At 39.0% G+C, this 24,028-nt stretch overlaps 1 pseudogene; it reads left to right on the top strand.

Annotated features, from left to right (window-relative positions):
* Positions 1 to 461: 461 nt before the first annotated feature.
* On the top strand, positions 462 to 1,215 carry LOC134391251 (large ribosomal subunit protein uL30-like; annotated as a pseudogene).
* Positions 1,216 to 24,028: the final 22,813 nt, after the last annotated feature.

The following is a 24,028-nucleotide window of genomic DNA, read 5'->3' as shown; positions in this document are numbered from 1 at the left end:
ACTGTCTTGATTCTCTATTTTCATTGTCTAATCAAAGCTGACCTTCCAGGCTTATCTCTTGCTCATCTTTCTAACTGTACTAGAGGTTGTGCACTGCTTCCCAAACACATCTTACATATTTCTGCCTTTCTCTTTCCCCTACTGGGAATGCTCTTCCCACTATTTTGTATCCTGCCTGTCAGAATCATGCCACAGATCAAAGTCTTTTTAAACTCCTGCTTATCCATTAAAATTATCTGCATCTCCATCAAGCTAATGAAACTTCTTTTTGTTTGAACTTCCATAGAGCTTGGACTTGTTTTAAGAAACATAAAATAGTCAACATTTAGGAAAAATTATGCTTCTTCCCTTATATCCACTGACATTGGGCTCTCTACTAATAGAAGCATTATCTTGCAATGCTTGGTACTGAGCCTTGCATGTAAAGAAAGTACTCACCAGCCTCTCTTCCAGCTGGAACCATGGAGGGTGTCGAAGAGAAGAAAAAGAAGGATTCTGCTGTGCCAGAAGTCCTTAAGGAAAAGCAAAAGAATTTTGCAGAGCTGAAGATCGAGTGCCTGAGGAAGAAGTTTGCCCTAAAGATGCTTCAAAGGGTAAAGAGGAAGATTACCTATGAAAAAGCTAAGCACTATCACAAGGAATATAGGTAGGTGTTCAGAACTGAGATTTGTATGGCAAGGATAGCAAAAAAAAAAAACAAAAAACTGGCAACTTCTCTGTATCTGCAGAACCCAAGTTGGTATTTGTCATTAGGATCAGAGGTGTGAATAGTGTGAGCCCAAAAGCCCAAAAGGTGATGCAGCTTATTCTCCGTCACCAGATCTTCAATGGCATCTTTGCTAAGCTCAAAAAGGCTTTAATTAATATGCTGAGAATTGTGGAACCATATACTGTTTGGGAATACCCAAACTTGAAAACAGTAAATGAACTAATCTACAAGCATGGTTATGGTAAATCAATAAGAAGCAAATTGCCTTGAGAGATAACACTTTGATTGCTTGATCTCTTGGTAAATATGGCATCATGTGCATGGAGGATCTGATTCGTGAGATCTATTGTGTTAGAAAGTGCTTCAAAGAAGCAAATAACTTCCTGTGGTCCTTCAAATTATCTTCTCCATGGGGTGGGATAAAGAAGACAACCACCCATTTTGTGGAAGGTGGTAATGCTGGCAAAGAAGACCAGATCAACAGGCTTAATAGAAGGATGAACTAAGGAGTCTGCCATGATTATTTTTGCAATCTGGCTAGTTAATAAACAGAGACTGCTTCCAACTTGAAAAAAAGGTACTCACCAAATATATAATTGATGAACTTTTTTGACTTAAATATATTAGAATTTAAAAGCATAAACAAAAATCAGATAGGAAAGAACTGTAGCCAAATATCCTGCTATTGTTATATTTTCTGTTGTTGTTGAGTTAGCTAGTGTGCTGATTATTTTCTAGTTGTTCCCCAGGTTCATTCTCTATTCTTCTCTACCTTGCTTTGTACACTAGATTGATGCAACCAATGGACCCCTTGATAGCCAGCCTGAGGTTGGATTTCATCAATGAGAGACAGTGGCAAGAGTTTAGATTTTTTTCCTCATTCCTTCCCCACTCTGATGAAGTGTCTTGCCATGGTTTGAATACCACCCCCAAGCTCATGTTGGAACTTACCCCCCAATATGGTGGTGGAATGTGGGGCCTTTAAGAGGTGATTGGATCATGAGGACTGTGCCCTCATGAATGGGCTTTATAAGGAGAGTAAGTGAGAAGGTCAGCTCCCTCACCCTCATGCCACTCTCTCACCATGTGACACCTGCATCTCCATGAGACTCTATGGAGATTCCCCATCCAGAAGAAGGCCCTCACCAGACAGGTGTGACCCCTTGACCCTGGACTTCACAACCTCCAAAACTGTAAGAAATAAATTTTGTTTCTTCATAAATTACCAGTTTCAGGTATTTTGTTATAAGCAACAGAAAATAGACTAACGCTTGTCTCTGGAAGTAGCTGTGTCCCTTCATAGCTGCAGCCCACTGGACACTTCTTCTATGGTTCCAGCTCTCACTCTGATATTACTGTCTCCTGCCCTTGTCTGTTCAATTCTCATGGTGATAATAGCTTTCCACTGTGGCTCCTCTCATCATTGCCTTGTCTATCTACCTATTTTTTTTTTTTAACCTCTGTCCACACTTTTGTAAGCAGTTCCTTCATTAATGGTTCTCACTTGAACCATCTGGGGGAATTCTGCTTTATGTTTAAACAATGACTGATAGGCTAATTAGTAAATTAATTTGATGAAAAAGACATTTTTTCTCGCTATTATCGATAAAGGTGTCACAAAAATTATCCATGTTAAAGTATGGAAAGTTTTCCCTAACAACAGGATTGATACCTAAGCCTCTTAGAAGTTCTGAAGCCTCTTGAAGATAAAAATCCAATAATGGCCCAGGACATTTTCCAGGAAAGTCTTTTCTGCTCAAAGGTCAGAAAGAGGAAAGTAACATGAATAGACATTTCTCCAAAGAAAGCATATGAATGGCCAACAAGTATATTAAAAGGTGTTTAATATACTTAGCATCACCAATCATCAGGGAAATGGAAGTTGAAACCATGGTAAGATATCACCTCACACTTGCTAGGATGGCCTTTATTAAAATAAATAAATAAACAAAAAGTAAAACAAACAAACAAACAAACAAAAAACGAGAAAATAACAAGTGCTAGCAAGGATGTGGCAAAATTGGAACCCTTGTGCACTGTTGGTGGAATCTAAAATGGTGCTATGGAAAATAGTATAGATGTTCCTCAAAAGTTAAAAGTGCAACTACCATGTGCCCCAGCAATCACACATCTGTGTATTCATTCAAAAGACTTTAAATCAAGATCTCAAACAGATATTTGCATTCCCATGTTCACTGCAGCATTATTCACAATAGTCAAGAGGTAGAAACAATCTAAATGCCTTTAGACAGATGAGTAAAGAAAGAAAAGGCAGTATAAAAAGAAACAAATCCTGCCATATGCTACAACACGGATGAGACTTAGGGATATTATGCTAAGTGCAATAAGCCTAGCATACAAGGACAAATACCATAGGATTCCCCTTCCATGAGGTATCAAAGTAGTAGGACCTGGGAGGAGGGGAAAAAATGGGGACTTGCTGTTCCATAGGTATAAAATTTTTGCCATGCAAGATGAAAAATTTCTAAAAATCTGTTGTATAACATTGTGCTTATAGTTAACAATACTGCACTGTTCACTAAAAATTTTTAAAAGGGTAAATCTCATGTTCTGTGTTTTTTACTACAATTTTTTTTAAAAGGGGAAAAGAAAAAGGGAAGTCACAATGATTATGAGTCTTCACACCCCATCTCAAAATGTTCTATAAACAAGGCATCAATCAGTAGCAATGCAACTAAACTGTTTGAGAAGAAGATGGACATCAGGAGTTTGGGGCTTGAAAACATAAAAGGAGGAGAGTCTGGACTCTTAATAGAGTGGAAGGTGGCCTGAGAAAAGACAGCAGGGAGTTCTATAATGGAATAAAGGAGCTGAATCCTGAGCGCATCAGATTGACATAGCTTTGATTTTCCTAATGGCTCAAAAAGTGCCAGGACCAGGAGAAAGGGCAAAATGTGTACTATTACTTCCCCAAACAGTTTCTGAGACCCAGAAACAGGGGAAAATCCAAATGGAGAGTAACACCACTAGTAGTGAAGGCTAAGGATTATACCCTTGCACTGAATTTGGGAATAAGTCTTCTATCAGCTGCCAATATTTAGTGTCTTTGAACTCTTGGAGATGACTCAATAACTATCCTGTATGCTGGAGAGAAAATACCCTACTGGCTTATTCAATTTGACACTCAATCAGAAGGCCACAGGTAGGTTCTATGTTAGCTTCACCTTATCGTCATATACCTTTCCTTGGGGAAATCATAAGGCACATCTGGGTCCATCATGCCAGGGATAAAAAAAGTAGCTCCATTTGTTACAGAAGGAAAGCAAAACTAAAATTGTTTATAAAGTAACTATCATTAAAAGCAACTAAATCCCAATTTTTGCTGTATCTACATGTAATACTTTCTAAACATCTCCCTCACTGGGATTAATTGTGGAGTGTCCTGATACAGCTTAGCCTCAAAGAGTCCTCCTTTTGGGTAAACCAGCTTTCCAAAATTATGATAATTTGAACTGATTTCCTTTAGTTTCAGAACCGCTGCTTTCTAGACCTATAGTTTCTTCCTAACAAAATTTTAGATATGAGAAAAAAGAGTGAACTTGTTTTGAAATTATAAAATTATGATAATTTTCACCCTTCCTCATAAGTCTTAATTTTTTACTTCATATATGTGTTAGATTATTATTTTCTGTAATTTCTCCTAATAATTTATGTTAATTGAAACCCAATCTAAACATGTTAACCTTTTTTTTCTCAAAGATCCATGAAGAGGAGAAAATTCCTTAGGTAGGATTTGTGGCCTCTAGGACCTCCAGGTGACTTTTTTTTTCTCCTCATGGAACGGATGGAATTAAGAGTTGTCTTCCTTATTTTCAGTGTTAGTTATGCCATTGTCATTGTGCCATTTCTTGAAATACAGAAAGCTTATCTTTCTGGAAGGAGGTTGCAAAATGTTAGCCAATATCCTGCTTGAAATATATTTGCATAGAACTATTTGCTTGAACTTTTTGGTAAGTTAGGGAAAAATATTTCAAATACAGAAAGGGAAGTTTTAATTCTACTTCACTGTGGCTCCTACAACTTCTTCTAGAAACAGGACCTCCTTTTGTTGGAATTGATAACTATAGGTGTTCCATAGTCTGCTCTGGGCACAGTCCCATGATGCCTGTTCCTAATCGTTAAGTAAGAAGTGTCAGCTCTGGGCTTTAGGACCACATAGAGAGTTGAAGAACCCCCTTGAAGCCAAGTGCTGGAGGCAAAATGTCTAATATCTGAATACTGATTCTCATGGCATTTAATAGGGAATAAAAGTCATAGGAGAGCCTTGGACCACCCTCCGCTCTTGGTTTTCCCACAATTTCCATCTTATTATGATTAAAGGAAACAAAGCACAGTCTAAAAGCATTCTAGTTGGCAGCTGCTAACCGCAGTCAGCACAAGAGCATGGATGATACTTGCTGCAGAGAAAGGCATACCCTGTCTCTTTGGTTTACAAGTCCTCTTAGGATGTCAGCATTTATAGTCACTCCATAAGGAGCTGACTCTTGTGGTCTGGTGGAGAAGCAACAACATATCTTATGGAGACAACAGCAATTATCTACAGCCCATTAGGGGCATTGGAGGTATCACCATTAGCTAGATGAAAACTCCTCAGTTGCTTTTAAGTTCTCTTCCTCACTCTAAGACTAGTACTAAAATTTTCAGCTTTTTCTCCCCTTGTTTTGAATTTTCATTCCTCTACTCCAAAAGGAACCATAGAAAACTGAGAACTATTCATAGAAAATACAATGAGAAAATAGACTTGTGCAGAAAGGTTCAGGCATATTAAGTCAGAGCATTTTCAACCTCTAAAAGAAGGGCATATTCCTTTTTTTTTCCATATTTATTTATTTTTTTATTTTAAGTTTATTTATTAATATTATTTTTTTTACATTCTAAAATGTTTTTGCAGAGCAGTTGGGTGGGAGAGGTTCAGGGGAAAGGAGAAGGAAACAGGGTGGGAGAAGGAGGAAGGAGGAGGGATGTTGTTGAGGCCTGTGGCAGCCCCCTCATTCCTGCAGGGGAGACCAGAGGGCTCCCAGTGGTGGCTTGGTCATTGCTGGGCTGGATGCCGATGCCAGGGGGTTGTGGCTGAAGTCCTCAGTGCCCCCACCGCCCCAGCTCAGGAGCCCAGGGTGCTCCCTGCAGCAGCTCGATGGTTGTCGCTGGGCTGGTTGTGGGTATCGGAGGGCATGGTGGAGGCCCCCCGGCCCTTCACTCTCCCTTGATTAGGAACCCAGGGGGCTTACAGACCTTCTAGGTTTTATAGATGTTCTTTGGTGGTGTTAGACCTTTACTAGTTAATATCAAACTTTGTGTCCGGTCTTTGGGTATTTTGTTTTTTCCTTTCAGTTTTTTGTTAGATTATTTGCTATTCCTACCACTCAAACTCTGCACTGGAACTAATTTGTTGTCCTTTGGTTACTTCTAAAATGAGGGAACTTCCTGTGGTGAACAGCACTTGAGCTGTGGTTGAGCTAAATTGCTGCTTTGCTGCTGATTCCCTTGGGAAGGCTTTTTCTGAAGCTCAGGTTTTAATGGATGATTTTATAGGTACTTTTGGGTCTTGTGAGACCCAGTATACCTGGGTTATATAGAAATTCTGGTCTGGACCTGAATCTTTTCAGCAAACTGCACTCCCTGCAGTTCTATATTCCTGACCAGTCTACATCTACACAGAATGTGCCTGTAGAAGGGTATATTCTTAAGAAATAAACTGTAAACACATCCAAAGCTGCTCATCACTGCTAGGACCTATTTTAATATTTGTGGTTAGCACTGACTCATCAAGCATAAACAAACATAGCTCTGTGTAAATCAACATAAGTTCATATACATAAGCTCTATCAGATTTTCTGTTTTAAAACCTGGCTTGTAGATTTACTCAGTGCAGGTGTGGCATCCTGATGAAATTTAGAGTTGAGAGATTGCAGATTAAAATTCAGAAACATATTTCTAATAAAAAAGACTCTAGCCAGTTAATTCCAGGCTTGACAAGTCTAGGTTTGCCTAGTACTTCCCAGGACATGGTATTACCTGTGCCAAGATTTTAGTGAAAAAGGGTAAAGATGAAGATATAAAATGGTCTTTCCTCAAGGTTCCTGACTACCTGATCTTCTTTGAGATAAGGCCTTCAGGAGCCTAAGGACAATTTTTTGAATTCTCAGAGTAGGCCATAATCTTATATCATATGATTTATAGGAGACCAAAAGCCTTCACTCCTTCCAGGACTTCAACTGCTTTCCTGAATATATTACCACATTGTTCCCTTGGACATATTTTGTGGTTCAAGCATTACACCCAGGGAGTTCTTATATGCAAAAATTGTTACCTGACTGGAATAAAGGATTGTGAAAGAATTTTTTTAAAAAATTACTGAAGGGAGAAGTAGAGAAAAGTATCAAATTTGGGGAATAGTCAGGAAGCAGCCTGAGGTCAAAGAGGGACTTGGTCAGCATTTACGTTAATGCGGAACCCATAAGTGAATTAGAGGTCCTGAAAATATATTCTATTCCCATTTTGTTTAAGGTTCATTCTTACTTGAGTTCTTAATTAGAATCAGCAAGTAAAGAATGTTGATATTTCTCCTAGATCTATATTAACATAAAAATAGTTCTGGTGCTCTGCCGAAGGGCATACAGTACATGGAGATTCCCTATTGAATATTTCTCCAGTTCTTTCTAGTGAAGACAGAGCTAGGGTACAGAGGACCTCACCCCCCATAAGAAGCTTACAATGTCTCATTTAGTGGTGTCTCGTTCAGTGACCACCCTGAACCGAGTATCTCAGCAAACTAAAAAACAAACTCTGTTTTGGGATGATGTCATAAGGCAGGCATACTACTCTCTCTGCCCACCCCACCACCCCCCCAGCTGCAATCGAGCCCCATTGTCCCTTAAAAAGAACACTATCTCCTTGGGATCTACCATTTGGAGGGCACTCATTAATGCAGTCATTTTATAGCATGCTATTTTATTTTAATAGTAGCTAAATTGACTATTAAAACACAGTGGTACATTAAGATTATTGCTGCACTGCAAGGGGAAAAACAAAGAAGAAGAGGAAAAAGAAAACAAAAAAAAAGGAACATCTTCTGGCTATTGGCAGAAAGTATGTCAACCCAGTAACAGAAGCTGTAACAGAGAAAAAGTGAAATATTGCTGCCTACTTTAAAGAATACCAAGTAAAAAGAATGGTCTTCTAAAGCAAAAATGTTGAGAAACAGATGGTTCTGGTCCCATCAGAAAAATTTCAACCAAATATTCACACTTAGAAATGAAATACTAAGGGAGAGGAATTGTTGGGTCATAGAGTAAGTATATTTTAGCCTTTAAAGAAATGGCCAATTTTCCAAACACTGGCATAACTGGCTTCTGAATCCCCCAATTTGCAGCTCCTGCAGAGATGGTCTAGTACCTTGCTTTAAAATGTAAGGCTGCCTAGCCACTATTATTCTTAGTTAGGGGCACTTTGATGATAAAATGAAACAACAGGAACATTCCCAAGTAAACAACATATAAAATACTCAACTTAATTTTCTTCCCATGAAATATCAGACTGAAATATTTGAGAGGGCAAAACCCATGTCTTATTTCTTCTTTGTTCCTCTAGGTACAGTGCCGGACCCATAGTAGTGCTCAAAAAAATAGAAAAATAAAAAATAAATCAAACAGACAAAAAAATTGAACTGAAATTCAGTACCTTTGAAAGCACTGCCTGAGTACTAAAAGTATAATTATTTTAGTTATTTCTTTGGTTGTCTATAATTTAATAATTTAAACTTGAAGTTAGCAAAATCCATAAACCCAACTGAAAAACTGCAATACTATTTATTCCCTGTTTCCTCTCTGGATAGTTGTAAGAAATCTTTTCAGTTCCCAAGCAGAATAAAATAACAAAGCAAAAGGGAAAAGAAAGAGCAGTCATCAAAGGTACATTTTTTTTTTCTTTCTATCTTCTGGACCTCTGAGGCTGCACCTTGCGTTGGAACATGCATTAGAATTGGCACAAAACCATTTTCCTCCTGGGCTATAATTTCAGAAAGTCTTGTCTAGGAAGAAATGACCTTTCAGGAACTTCAAAAACAGCTCCTACCTCACCCTGTGATGTCAGGGCTGACTGGGACTACGGCAGGGCTCTCAATTAAAAAGATGACTTTCTAAATGGTGTCTTATCACATCACCTCAGGCTTGCGATTGTGACCTCTGTAGGTGGAGAGAGAATTGTGGCTACACAGGAGTCAAAAGTTACAGTCATGAGGCTGGAAATGAACAGAAAGTGAAAAAGAGTATCACCACTTTTTAGTGGAGAACGTTTTCTGAATATGAAATGTAGGCAACTCTGAATATACCTAAAGCAGGGCGACTGGTTTCACGCCAGTGGCAGCCGGCTTGTCCTGGCCTCCATTTTCCAAGCCTTATTCTGCAGTTCTCTAATCCAAAGGGCATTTGAGCTTCTTGAAGACCAAAGTCATCCTTGGAAACATGTCTCTAAATGTTTCCTCAGCCTGTCTTCCCATGTTCTTTCTTTTACACCCACCCCTGTAATGCATCCCTTGGGCTTTGGAACGAAGTTGAGAAAGGCAGTTCCTGGGGCCAACGGAAGTCTTGCCACAATTTGAACTGTCCAGATAAGCCATCCATTATCTTGTTGTGACAGTTCTATTCAAATGCAGCTATTTAGTGTGCTATCACATGTAACACGGACAGATGTATGGACCTCACTGGCCCTCTCATAACACACACACACAAGCAAGGCATACTTTTATCTTTCACATGTGTAATGGAGGATCCTGAGCAGTGATGTAACTGCCTAAAGTCCCCCAGGAGAAACACTGGAAGGTTTCTGTTCACATTTCTTTTTTTTCTTTTTCTTTTTTTTTAAATTTTATTTTGTCGATATACATTGTGGCTGATTATTGCTCCCCATCACCAAAACCTCCCTCCCTCCTCCCTCCCCCCCTGCCCCCAACAGTGTCCTTTCTGTTTGCTTGTCGTATCAACTTCAAGTAATTGTGTTTGTTATATCTTCTTCCCCCCAGCCGGTTTGTGTGTGTGTGTGTGTGTGTGTGTGAATTTATATATTAATTTTTAGCTCCCACCAATAAGTGAGAACATGTGGTATTTCTCTTTCTGTGCCTGACTTGTTTCACTTAATATAATTCTCTCAAGGTCCATCCATGTTGTTGCAAATGGCAGTATTTCATTCGTTTTTATAGCTGAGTAGTATTCCATTGTGTAGATGTACCACATTTTCCATATCCACTCATCTGATGATGGACATTTGGGCTGGTTCCAACTCTTGGCTATTGTAAAGAGTTCTGCGATGAACATTGGGGAACAGGTATACCTTCGACTTGATGATTTCCATTCCTCTGGGTATATTCCCAACAGTGGGATAGCTGGGTCGTATGGTAGATCTATCTGCAATTGTTTGAGGAACCTCCATACCATTTTCCATAGAGGCTGCACCATTTTGCAGTCCCACCAACAATGTATGAGAGTTCCTTTTTCTCCGCAACCTCGCCAGCATTTATCGTTCATAGTCTTTTGGATTTTAGCCATCCTAACTGGGGTTAGATGGTATCTCAGTGTAGTTTTGATTTGCATTTCCCGGATGCTGAGTGATGTTGAGCATTTTTTCATATGTCTGTTGGCCATTTGTATATCTTCCTTAGAGAAATGCCTACTTAGCTCTTTTGCCCATTTTTTAATTGGGTTGCTTGTTTTCTTCTTGTAAAGTTGTTTGAGTTCCTTATATATTCTGGATATTAATCCTTTGTCAGATGTATATTTTGCAAATATTTTCTCCCACTCTGTTGGTTGTCTTTTAACTCTGTTAATTGTTTCTTTTGCTGTGCAGAAGCTTTTTAGTTTGATATAATCCCATTTGTTTATTTTTCCTTTGGTTGCCCGTGCTTTTGGGGTCGTATTCATGAAGTCTGTGCCCAGTCCTATTTCCTGAAGTGTTTCTCGTATGTTTTCTTTAAGAAGTTTTATTGTTTCAGGGTGTATATTTAAATCCTTAATCCATTTTGAGTTGATTTTAGTATATGGTGAGAGGTATGGATCTAGTTTCATTCTCCTGCATATGGATATCCAGTTATCCCAGCACCATTTGCTGAAGAGGCAGTCCCTTCGCCAGTGAATAGGCTTGGTGCCTTTGTCAAAGATCAGATGGCAGTAAGTGTGTGGGTTGATTTCTGGATTCTCTATTCTATTCCATTGGTCAGTGTGTCTGTTTTTATGCCAGTACCATACTGTTTTGGTTATTATAGCTTTGTAGTATAGCTTAAAGTCAGGTAGTGTTATGCCTCCAGCTTTATTTTTTTTGCTCAGCATTGCTTTGGCTATGCGTGGTCTTTTATTATTCCATATAAATGTCTGGATAGTTTTTTCCATTTCTGAGAAAAATGTCTTTGGAATTTTGATGGGGATTGCATTGAATTTGTAGATCACTTTGGGTAGTATGGACATTTTCACTATGTTGATTCTTCCAATCCAAGAGCATGGGATATCTTTCCATCTTCTTGTATCCTCTCTAATTTCTCTCAGCAGTGGTTTGTAGTTCTCATTATAGAGATTTTTCACCTCCTTGGTTAACTCAATTCCTAAGTATTTTATGTTTTTGGTGGCTTTTGTACATGGGCCGGCTTTCTTGATTTCTCGTTCTGCATGTTCACTATTGGAGAAAAGAAATGCTCTTGTTTTTTGTGTGTTCATTTTTTACCCTGCTACTGTGCTTAAATCATTTATCAATTCCAACAGTTTTTTTGTAGAGGTTTTAGGCTGTTCGATATATAGGATCATGTCATCTGCAAACAGGGACAGTTTGACTTCATCTTTTCCAATCTGGATGCCCTTTATTTCCTTCTCTTCTCTGATTGCTCTGGCTAGTACTTCCAACACTATGTTGAATAGGAGTGGTGAGAGTGGGCATTCTTGTCTAGTTCCTGTTCTTAAAGGAAAAGCTTTCAGCTTTTGCCCATTCAGGATGATATTGGCAGTGGGTATGTCATATATGGCTTTAATTATGTTGAGATACTTTCCCTCTATACCTAACTTATAGAGGGTCTTTGTCATAAATGAGTGATGAACTTTATCAAATGCTTTTTCAGCATCTATAGAGATGATCATATGGTCCTTTGTTTGAGTTTATTGATATGGTGTATCACATTTATTGATTTGCGTATGTTGAACCAACCTTGCATCTCTGGGATGAATCCCACTTGATTGTGGTATAATTTTACGTATGTGTTGCTGTATTCTGTTTCCTAGTATTTTAGTGAGGATTTTTGCATCTATATTCATCAAGGATATCAGCCTGTAGTTTTCTTTTTTGGTTATATCTTTACCTGGTTTTGGTATCAGGATGATGTTTGCTTCATAGAATGAGTTTGGGAGATTTGCGTCCGTTTCAATCTTTTGGAATAGTTTGTAAAGAATCGGTGTCAATTCCTCTTTGAATGTTTGGTAAAATTCTGCTGTGAATCCATCTGGTCCTGGGCTTTTCTTTGTTGGGAGCCTTCTGATAACAGCTTCAATCTCCTTTATTGTTATTGGTCTGTTCAAATTTTCTACGTCTTCATGGTTCAGGTTTGGGAGCTTGTGTGTGTCCAGAAATTTATCCATTTCCTCCAGATTTTCAAATTTATTGGCACAGAGTTGTTTATAGTAGTCTCGAATGATTCCTTGTATTTCAGATGAATCAGTTGTAATATCGCCTTTTTCATTTCTAGTTTTTGTTATTTGAGTCTTCTCTCTTCTTTTTTTTTTTGTTAGCCATGCTAATGGTTTGTCAATTTTTTTTATCTTTTCAAAAAACCAACTTTTTGATTGATTGATCTTTTGAATTGTTTTTTGGGTTTCAATTTCATTCAGTTCTGCTCTGATCTTAATGATTTCTTTCCGTCTGCTAACTTTAGGTTTGGATTGTTCTTGTTTTTCTAGTTCTTTAAGGTGAAGTGTTAGGTTTTTCACTTGCCATCTTTCCACTCTTCTGAGGTGAGCATTTAATGCAATAAATTTCCCTGTTAATACTGCTTTTGCAGTATCCCACAGGTTTTAGTATGATGTATCATTATTTTCATTAGTTTCAATAAATTTTTTGATTTCCTGCTTGATTTCTTCTTGGACCCATATGTTATTAAGTAGAATGCTGTTTAATTTCCATGTGTTTGTATAGTTTCCAGAGTTTCGTTTGTTATTAATTTCTAGTTTTAATCCATTGTGGTCTGAGAAGATACATGGGATAATTCCAATTTTTTTGAATTTATTGAGACTTGATTTGTGACCTATTATGTGATCTCTCCTGGAGAATGATCCATGTGCTGATGAGAAAAATGAATATTCTGAGGTTGTTAGATGGAATGTTCTGTAGATCTCTGCCAATTCCAATTGGTCTAGAGTATTGTTTAGATCTTGTTTTTCTCTGCTGATTCTTTGCCTAGATGATCTGTCTAATATTGACAGTGGGGTGTTCAGGTCCCCTGCTATTATGGTATTAGTGTCTATTTCCTTCTTTAGGTCTAATAGAGTTTGTTTTATAAATCTGGCTGCTCCAACATTGGGTGCGTACATATTTATGATTGTTATGTCTTCTTGATGGATCAGTCCTTTTATCATTAAGTAGTGTCCCTCATTGTCTCTTTTTATGGTTTTTAGTTTAAAGTCTATTTTGTCAGATGTAAGAATAGCTACTCCAGCTTGTTTTTCTTTTCTGTTTGCATGGTAAATCTTTTTCCATCCTTTCACTCTTAGTCTATGTGAATCTTTTTGGGTGAGGTGGGTCTCTTTTAGGCAGCATATAGTTGGGTCTTCCTTTTTGATCCAGTCAGCCAGTCTGTGTCTTTTGCTTGGGGAATTTAAGCCTTTTACATTAAGAGTTGTTATTGAAAGGTGTTGATTTATTCCTAGCATTTTATTGGTTGTATGGTTGTCTTAGGTGTTTTTTGTTCCTTGCTTTCTGATTTACTGTTTGGTTTCTGTGTTTGTTGGTTCCTTAGGTTGTAGATAGCATTTTTGTTTGATTGTTTTCTCTTCATGAATGCCATTTTTATTATACTAGTGGGTTTTGATTTTTCTTGGATTTTTATGGCAGTGGTAGTTATTTTTGAGGAACCACACCCAGTACTCCCTTGAGGATTTCTTGTAAGGGTGGTCGTGTGGTAGTGAACTCCCACAGTTTTTGTTTGTCTGAGAAATATACTATTTGCCCTTCATTTCGGAAGGATAGCCTTGCAGGGTAAAGTATTCTTGGCTGGCAATCTTTGTCTTTTAGTGTTTTGAATATATCATCCCATTCCTTTCTAGATTTTAGGGTTTGTGATGAAAAGTCTGATGTTAGCCTGATTGGGGCTCCCTTATAGGTGATTTGACGCTTCTCTCTTGCAGCTTTTAAGATTCTCACTTTGTCTCGGAGTTTTGTCAATTTGTCTATGACATGTCTTGGAGAAGGCCTTTTTGGGTTGAATACGTTTGGAGATCGTTGAGCTTCCTGGATCTGAAGATCTGTGATTTTTCCTATACCTGGGAAGTTTTCTGCCACTATTTTGTTGAATATGTTTTCAATGGAATCTCCATTTTCCTCCCCTTCTGGAATACCCATGACTCGGATATTTGATCGCTTAAGGTTGTCTGATATCTCTCTCAGATTTTCTTCAATGTCTTTGATTCTTTTTTCTTTCTTTTGGTCTGCTTGTGTTATTTCAAACAGCCCATCTTCAAGTTCAGAGGTTCTCTCTTCAACTTCGACAAGCCTGCTGGTTAAACTCTCCGTTGTGTTTTTTATTTCGCTGAATAACTTCTTCAGTTCAGCAAGTTCTGCTACATTTTTTTTCAGGACATTGATTTCCTTGTACATTTCCTCTTTCAGATCCTGTATACTTTTCCTCATTTCATCATGATGTCTAGCTGAGTTTTCTTTTATCTCATTCAGTTTCCTTAGAATTATCACTCAAAATTCCTTGTCAGTCATTTCAAGGGCTTCTTGTTCTATTGGATCTAGAGTTTGAGAATTATTAACTTTTGGTGGTGTACTTTCTTGATTTTTTGTATTTCTGGTATCTTTTTTTTTATGTTTATTCATTGTGGCAGGGGGTTTCACAGTCCACCGGTTTGAGACTATTGACTAACTAAGATGTTGCTGTGGTTGCCAATTTGGTATGGCTACCTCTGTGACTGCTCAGTTGGCCTTTAGTGCCTTGTGTGTATGGTTGCCTCGGGTCTTGGGCCTCTCCGGGGAGCCACCTTTATGGTCAGCTTGCACTCTGCTAGGCTGCTGTATCACGTACCACAGGGTTTGTGATCTCTGTTGTGCTTTCACTTCCCATGCAGGACTTCTCCCTATTCCGTGTGCTCTGGCCCGGGCTGTTGGATCGTGCAGTGGTGACCCCACAGGATGTGTGGTTTCTGTCGAGTCTCCGCCTCCCTGGCCGCACATCTCCCCACTCTGTGCGCACTGGGCTGGGCTGGGACGTGTCTTCTGCAACCCTCGTCTATCAGCTGGGCCTTCAAGACCCTGCTCAGCACCGCCTCGCCCAGGAAGTTTACCAGGTTTCTGCTATGCACAGATGACCAGTCACTCTGGGTGCCTTTGCAGCACTGTGTAGATCTTTCTTGGGACTTATCACCTTCCTCCTGGTATCGCAGTTATTTGTGTACTTGTCTTATCTTCCACACCAGAGCGTGAGCTCCTCGGGGGAGGAGCCTGCAGCACACGGTTCACCTTTGTATCCCCCCAGCCTGGACGAGTCCAGTGCCCGCCTGCAGACAGCTCTCCGGCAGGTTTAAGCGGACTTGGGAACTCTCCTACCACACTATTCCCAATCAGAAATTGGTTAGGCGTTTTTCCGAACTGGTGGCCGCAGAGATGGTATCTGCCTCCCAGTAACAGGAAGTTTACCGGGGGCCGGAGTCCAGGGTGTGGTGGAGTGACAGTTGGCCGTACTTCCTTGCCCATACTTCCTTGACCTCCTGACACTGGCCGGGGATGCCCCACGCCACCAGCCCCGCCAGAGAACCGCGGAGGGAGTGGGAGGGGAGGCCAGCCCGCAGGCCCCAGGAAGCCCCCACTGGGTCAAGCAAGTGGGAAGGCTGAGTGAGGAGCCAAGCCGGGCTGGATCTGCCACCACCTGAGAAAGTGGAGGCAGCCCCGGGGCGGTGAGTGGCCTGGTGATGCAGGCGGAAGCTGGGTGGGCGTCAGCCCCCCGAGCAGGGCCAGGCCAGGGGTCACTCACAGGGCTGTGCCAGGTCGGGCGCTCACTCTCTGCCTCTGGTTTGTCGCCTTCCCCGTTCTCAGTTCCTGCCGCCTCGGGCTGCTTGCTCAGTCCCACGGTGTGGCTCAGGCACTCCCAGGAATCTTCTTTTATGCCGGCCTGAAACCTCGAATCATGAATAGGGCAGCTGGCCGCCTTCAGCGCGGTCCCAGCCTCCGGGATCCTGTCTGCATCCGCAGCAGCCCTGGCACCATGTTCCCTGTTTCTCTGCTCACATTTCTGATTTCCAGATCTATGGCCAATTTAACACATGCCCATACAAAGCATTGTATGCAAATATTTAATCCAGGGAACTTTGCAAGAAAAATTGGTTAATGTGCTAGTTTAAACAAACAAACAAACAAAATGCTTAATTTTAACCTCCACCATATTCTACATTTTAGAAGCGTAAAAAGGATCAGGGGCCAAAAAATAAAATTATTTTTAAAAGAATCTAACTTCAAGATGGGTATGAGGAAGAAAAATTAAAAGCAATGGAAACAAACAAGCCCAAAGAAAAAGATGGATTAGACAAGAAGATGAGCAACAGTAAAACTCTGAGTGGAATAGTAGGAAGATGTTAAGAAAGAATGTGGTAAATGTGAATGTACTAAAATTGCAGAGTATAATATTTAATTCTAAAAAGCAAGTTGCATATAGTCTAATTCTTTTGTTTAATAATTACATATATGCATACTTATAAGTAAATTTGTGTGTGTTATTAGCGATATATATCATCTATATCCTGGGCTTTTGTATGTTAATGCAATCACAGTAGCTGCAACTTTATCTAATTTATATATTTATATATGAGATTCTAGAATAAATTTGAATAAAATAGTTCCGATTTTTTTTAAAACCCTCTATTTTGGGCCAATTTATTTTTAACATTTTTTATTATCATAATAAATGCTTTCAGAACATTGGTCTTCACCCCTATCCTAAATGTGTCCATAGTATAAATTTCTAGAAGTCAAATTGCTTGGTGTAAATTTGTGCACATTGTAAAAAGCTTCCTGTTATTTACTGTTACCAACACTGATAAAGTAATCTCCACCAACATTAAACAAGATTATATGCCCACCAACAAGGCATAGCTGTGATTCCCCAAGACACCACCCACACCCCAATACCAATATAAGGTATTTTCTCATTTTATTATAAATCTTAACTGGCCTTTGTGAAGGCAAAGGTACCTGTTGATATACTTGACCATTTTAATTTGATGTTTTAAATTTATTTCTTTTTGATTGTGTATGTGTTAAGAATTATATTCAGCTTTATTTAAAAGACTATTCATCATCCAATGTCTTAAGTAAAGAGAGATTTTATTTTTCTCATATAAAAAGAAGTCCACACCCAGGCTCCTTCTGTCTTTCCATTCATCCATCATGGTTCTAGACTCTTGCTGATTTCCTCATTACTTCAGAATGGCTGTGCCATTGTATTAGTTCATTTCTGTTGCTTATAACAAAATACTTGGAATCGGGTAGTTTGTAAGAAAACAAAGTTTATTTCTCACAGTTTCAGAGGCTGGGAAGTCCAAAGTCCAGGCAACTGGTAAGGGTCTTCTTTGATGGTGGCTTTACAGCAATGCAGGGGTCTCATGTAGCAGAAAATAGTGGAGCAGAGAGAGAGAAAGAGAGACTCTCATGTTCTCTCCTTCTAAAGCCCATAGAACCATGCCCCCAACCACCATTATTAATCCATTCACAATGGCACAGTCCTACAATCTAATCACCTCTTCAAGGCCCCACCGTCCAATTACCATAATAGGATTTCCTACCTTCAACAATTCCAGTGGGAATTAAGCTTCTAATATATGAACTTTGGGGGACACAATTCAATCAATCCACAGCAGCCATCTGCAGTATTATAATTGTATTCCAGGTCAGAGGAAGGAGGAGGACAAAAAGCAAAAAGCTTGTGAATGCTGTTTGCTCCATTTTCCTTGAATCCCCACCTGGGGCTTCCACTCACTTCCTATGGGTCAGAACTATGTCACATGCTGCCTCTTCTCTGAAAAAGAGGCTGAAAATAAAACTAGATATGCACATTGCCTCAAGTAGCCTCAAAATAGGTAAATGAATAAAACCAAGTTTCTCACGATAAGGAAAGAAAGAACAGTGAATACTAGATTAGTGGCCAATAATGGCCACAATTTTGCAATATTTTTGCACATTGAAGATATCCTTTGTCTTTCATTTTAAATGCTATTTTTTATTTATATATATTAATATTTAGATTTTTACTTTTACTTTTATTATTGCTATAATATGTACAATCTTTTCATTTAGAGATTTTTTTTTTCTTTCTTGCTGTATCCTTCTATTTCTATGTGGTCGTATTAATGTTGTTTAGCACATTTTTGGTTTCCCCACTTCTGTGTGCATAGTAGGGTTGTACCTCCTGTTACCTTTGAGTGGTGCCTGTGATTAAGTCTGGTCAATAAGCTGTTAGAATCTTAAATATATGCATATCTATTTTCCTCCCTTAATCTTTGCTTATATATCTGGTCACATTAGTATCTACTTATGATAGGCTAGATTATGCTGCAGTAACAAATAACCCCTGAATCTTTACTTAAGGCATTGTATGATGAATAGTCTTTTAAATAAAGCCCAATATAAATCTTCTTTGTTTAAGGCAACAAAGGCTTATTTCCCCTTTATACTAATTGTCTGAGGTGGGCTGGTTGGGGCTTCTGCCCTGTCAAATTGTTTGTTGGCTCTTAGCAGTTTCCCATTGGAAGAGACTCAGATTCATTACACTGTTATTTCACAGGCCAAAGCAAATAACATGGTCATGCCTAACTCCTTCAAGCTGTAGAGAATGTAGTCCTATCATACACAAAAGATGGAGAGTGGAGCAAGATTGCCAGAAAGTAGCAAATAAAAATACCAAATGGCCAGTTAAATTTGAATTTCATGTAAATAAATAATTCTTAGAATAAATATGCCTCGTGCAGTATTTCAGACACACTTATACATTTAAATATATTCATTATTTTTCTGAAATTCAAGCTTAACTGGGTGTCTATCCTTGACTTTATCTGTGAATCTGAACATAAATATTCAGCGAAGAGCATGAGGAGCATGGGTGACTGCTATAGCCTGGCTTTCTCCATTTCCCCGTGACTTAAGGAAGAAGTAATGTCCTTTTCTCCTCCTTTGCTGATTAAAGTTTTTACAGAATTCCAGGATGCTTTCTGTTGCCTAAAGACAGTTTTAAATTCATGAGTGCTATTCATGTAGCAATTAATAAACAGAACATTTTTAACTCTGATTTTTCCGTTTTTGTGCTCATTCATAGATATAGTATCTGTTGACTTTTGATGAGAATACCAGTTGCGGATTTTTCTCCTGTTTCTCTGATTTTTATTACAGTAAAGTTATTGCTGTTTATAGTAGAATACATTAGCTTTGATTCATTAGCTTTATTAATTATTATTAATTAAATTCTTTATTAATTTAAACATCATTTTTTAATGTCTGGCCTTTTTTACTGATAACTTGTTCATTCTTAAAGAGAAAAATTTGTGTTTTAATTTTTTTCCCCAGCCTTGGGATTCGACATCTGTTTTTTGAGAGATGATGTGGGTACATTTATTCATCATTCAGTAAATACAGAGAAAGAAGCAAAAGTTTATTTTTTACTATACTTTCTTTTGGTTCAGCAGGCAAAAGACAGAGGAAGGGATCAGAGAGGGATTGTTTTTGACCGACTGGCTTTGGTCCAGCTGTAGGGAATTTTCCCTCTCTGAAGAAGACTTTGTCCGCCATGTGCTGGCAGCACTCAGATAGGCAGGCAGCTCAACCCTCTTTCTCTGACATGCTGTCCCTTCTTGGAGGCAGCCTTGGCAACTCCTTTGGCTCTATATTCAAATGTAGCGTGTGCGCCACTGGTAGCTGTAGCACATTCCAGGCCTTGGTGATACTGAAATTGTCCTCACCCACCCTCCTCCTCTCACTCCACCTCACTTCCAGGGATGCTTGATCTGCATGAGGGAAGACAACGGTAGCCCTCAGCTGAATGTTCTTCTAGTTACTTACCATCAGTAAGCAGGAGGTAAGGCATAGATTTTTTTTTTTCTTTCAAATTAGTGTCATTTGAACTAGAGGTGGCTTGGGGATCACCAAGCTCTATAGTTAGTCAGGGGTGCATCTTTGTGGGGCAAAAATAACACTGGAAACGTGATAAAGAAGAAAACTGTATTAACCACTACTACCAACGGAGAGAGAGGACTCTAGATGGTTAGAAGGAATACTGTGATAAGCTGTTTGGAGTGGGGGTTAAGTCCACAAATAACCTGTTCAGGTAACACTAGATCATCACTGAACAGCTCTTTGGGTTAATAGGTTTGGGTCCTATTAACTATTGAGTGAGAAGCATAAGTAGGAAATTGGGAGAGACTAAGACTCCACATTGGCCCTGATTAGCTACCCAACCCCACACCCCTTTCAGAAAATCTCTCATATTCTTTTTAAATAAATGCTTATCAGATATTATAGAATACAGCTTTGAAGGGACACCAAATTACCAGCTGTTCAGTGTCATCATGTGTTCTGATCTGGCTCTTCTCTGTGTTCTGCACTGCAGAATTTCTTAAAGTTTCTGGCCTGGAGCTGGCACCATTTTTCTAGTTGCCAGGGCTGATAAAGTCCCTTCCCTTTTCCATTTTTATATTCACTTGAACTTTCAGTGGATCTTCTAAGCATGTTTTTTCAAGTTGCTTCACTATTTGGATCTATTCGTGAGTCTTAAATATCTTGGCTTTTAAAAAATATCTTGACTTTTTATGTATGTAGCTTAACACACATTTCTGACCCCCAAATAAATTTGTCTCCCAAGTTGGTTCAGCTACATTTTAAAAGGCATAGTGATATAGCTAGAAAGTTTTATACAGGTGGCCAGCATCCTAGGCAGAAGTTCTAGGCATGGTTTGACTTTGATATTGCTGGATTTTTATGGTCTACCACAAAGACTAAAAATTACCCAATATGGTATGATTTCAGAATTGGTTTTTATACCATCAAGTGCACCAAAAAGTGACCTAGAAAGAAATAATGCTATACAACGTTAACATAAAAATTGGTTGGAATGGATGACATTTACATGTGACAATTACATGATTAATGTAAATGCTGGTGGTCTTCCATCAGGAAATCCATTAAAGCATTTAATACATTTTCAAATCAAATAAACCCAAACCATCTTCAAATTTCACCGAATATTTGCAGATATCCACGAGTCACTCAGTTTGAATTTTTTTTCAGAGCTCTTATTGTCAGAACTGCACTCAGAATAGCTTCCTCTATGGTTACACCCTGTTGCCAACTTTATACACCTGCTATTCTTCTGTCACGTTGACTGCTATGGTTTAAATGTTTGTGTCCCCTTCAAACTTCATGCTGAAATTTAACCATCAATGTGACAGTTTTAAGAGGTGCAGCCTTTAGAAGGTGATTAAAACATGAGGGTGGAGCCTTCATGAATGAAATTAGTGACCTTGTAAAAGGGCTACAGTGAACACTTTCCCATCCTTTCCACTACGTGAAGACACAGCATTTGTCCTCTAAAGGACACATATTCAAGGCACCATCTTGGAAGCAGAGATTGGGCCTTCTCCAGACACCAAATCTGCTAGTGCCTTGATCTTGGACTTCCCAGTTTCCAGAAGAGTAAGAAATAAATTTCTGTTCTTTCTAAATTACACAGCCTGGGGTATTTTGTTACAGTGGCAGGATGGGACTAAGACATTGACCCTCTTCCATTTTCCTCAAGACTCTCTCTTCCTCTGGAGGATCGTGCTCTGCTTTGGGTGCCATGAGGCCAGCAGGCTCAGCCATACCATCCCCTCCCTCGGCAGTCTGTCCCCCATGGTGCTAAAAGGTGGCCGCACCAGGCCTCTCCTGCCTCTTTCACATCTGAGGGCTCACAGAACAGAAAGTGCTGACTTACCCAGTGGGAAGAACCGAGAAAACAGCCTGAAGGGGAGGTCAGTGAGTTAGAACACCGGAGCCCTCTGGCCTCATGTAACCTTCTCTCAAGAATCAAGGGCAGATTTCTTCCTACTGGAAGCAGTGTGATTGAGGTGACACTTTTAGATATGTTTGTCTTTTGAATAACACATCGAAAGGTCATTAATGAAGGCTTCCTAAAATAGGAAGGTTTGTGTGTGTTTGGGAGGGGGATAAGGAAAAAACAATCCTCATATTCTAGCAAAAGTTAAAAGACAAATATGAATAATAGAGTTCCTAAGAAGTTATTTGATTGCTCTCACCAATATTTTTAGCATTAAAGATCTGAAATTATCAGATTATCAGTACCTCATGGGAATGAGTTATGCCTCAGGAAATTCAATTAATAAACAAGTCCTCTGGATGTAGTTAGACTGTTAGAAACACACATACATATAGTAGGTATCAAATGCAAAATAAAGCAGGCTCTCAGTTCTAATAAATTATGAAAATGTACACCACTTTTGAAAAAAAGGAAATTAAAACACACACATAACACTTTTGGGAGTTTGAATCTAGTGTGTTTCAGTTGACATTAAATCCTTTATTGATGTTGCTTATTTTTTTTTTTTATGATCTCCCCCCAACCTGCTTCTTTTCCTGGATTCTTTATCTGGGAGGGAATCCCTCCTGGAATACAACACATGTTACCTAATCATACAAACCAGAAAGTTAGAAATTATTCTAGACTCTGAACTATTGTTTCTTCTCCCTCTGGTCAGTCACCAATGCCTGCTGATCTTAGCTACTTAATAGCTCTCAAATCCACCCATTCATCTGTCCCCTCTGTCTGCCTCTGCTCAGTTCTCTTTCAGTCTTTGCTCAGATCATAACCAGGACCCTAACTAACCTCACCCCCTTCAGTTTTGCTCTGTTCAAGCTCGATATCATTTACACATGACAGCCAGTCACTCTTCTAAAACAAACTGTGTTCCAGTCTTTCCCCTGCTGTAAGCACTTAAATAACTCCTTATTGGCAAATAGAGATAATGGACTGTCTAGGTTCTCCAACATGATTATGATTTGGCCCCTCCTAGCTTTCTTATCTCAATGCTCATTACAACCTCTTATACTGTCTCCTCATATTATACTCACCTGTTTGAAATTATGTTTGTATTTTATTTCACACAGAGCTTGCATCTTCTCCCGAGTAAGTTCTACTTACCCAACCCACATGAAGTGTTGTCTCCAGCAGGAGTTGTTCCAAGATGTTGACACCAGATTGCTAGGTTGGAATCCTTTCTTATGGCCTCCAAAAACACTATGTGATTATCTCCCTCACAGTAAGTTTTGTTTTTGTTTTTTTTGTTTTCTGTTATTTTTTTTTCTATAGAATAATCAATATACTTTCATTGTTAGACTCAAGGGCAGAGTTAACTTCTTATTCCTCTTTCAACTCCTGGATCCAATGTCAAGCCTGGCAGATTAGAGTAACTCATTCACTCAGGGCTTTGCACTGCCTGTTTCCTCTGCCTTCAACGCTTTCCCTAAATACGTGCACGCTAACTTCCTCAGCTCCTTTAAGTCTCTTCTGAGACGTTGTCTTCTCAACGAGAACATCCCTGACAGAAAGAGAGACAGAGACTGCAAATATAGTTGTAATCTAACCCTAAAACTTACAAATATAAGGGAAAAAAAAGAAAACTAGTATATATTTTCACTTATGAATATAAATATCTTTAAAATACTAATAAATAAAATTCAACAGCAGAGCAGAAGAATATAAGAACCCTCTTTATTCAAGGAGGATATGGACAAAGACCCACAGTGTATGCTTGAAACCGCAGATAGTACTGAACCCTATATGTATGGTCATGCATTACTTAACAATGGGTATATGTTTTGAGAAATGTGCCATTAGGCAATCTCATTGTTGTGCAAACATCATAGAGTGTACCTACACAAACCTAGATGGCACAGTCTACTGCACACCTAGGCAATATGGCTTAGCCTATGGCTCCTGGGCTACAAATCTGTACAGCATGTTACTGTACTGAATGCTGTAGGCAACTGTAACACAGTGGTAAGTATTTATGTATCTAAACA

The sequence above is a fragment of the Cynocephalus volans genome, chromosome 11 (genome assembly GCF_027409185.1).
Source record: "Cynocephalus volans isolate mCynVol1 chromosome 11, mCynVol1.pri, whole genome shotgun sequence".
Taxonomy (NCBI): Eukaryota; Metazoa; Chordata; class Mammalia; order Dermoptera; family Cynocephalidae; genus Cynocephalus; species Cynocephalus volans.
This window is presented reverse-complemented; position numbering and strand designations above follow the sequence as displayed.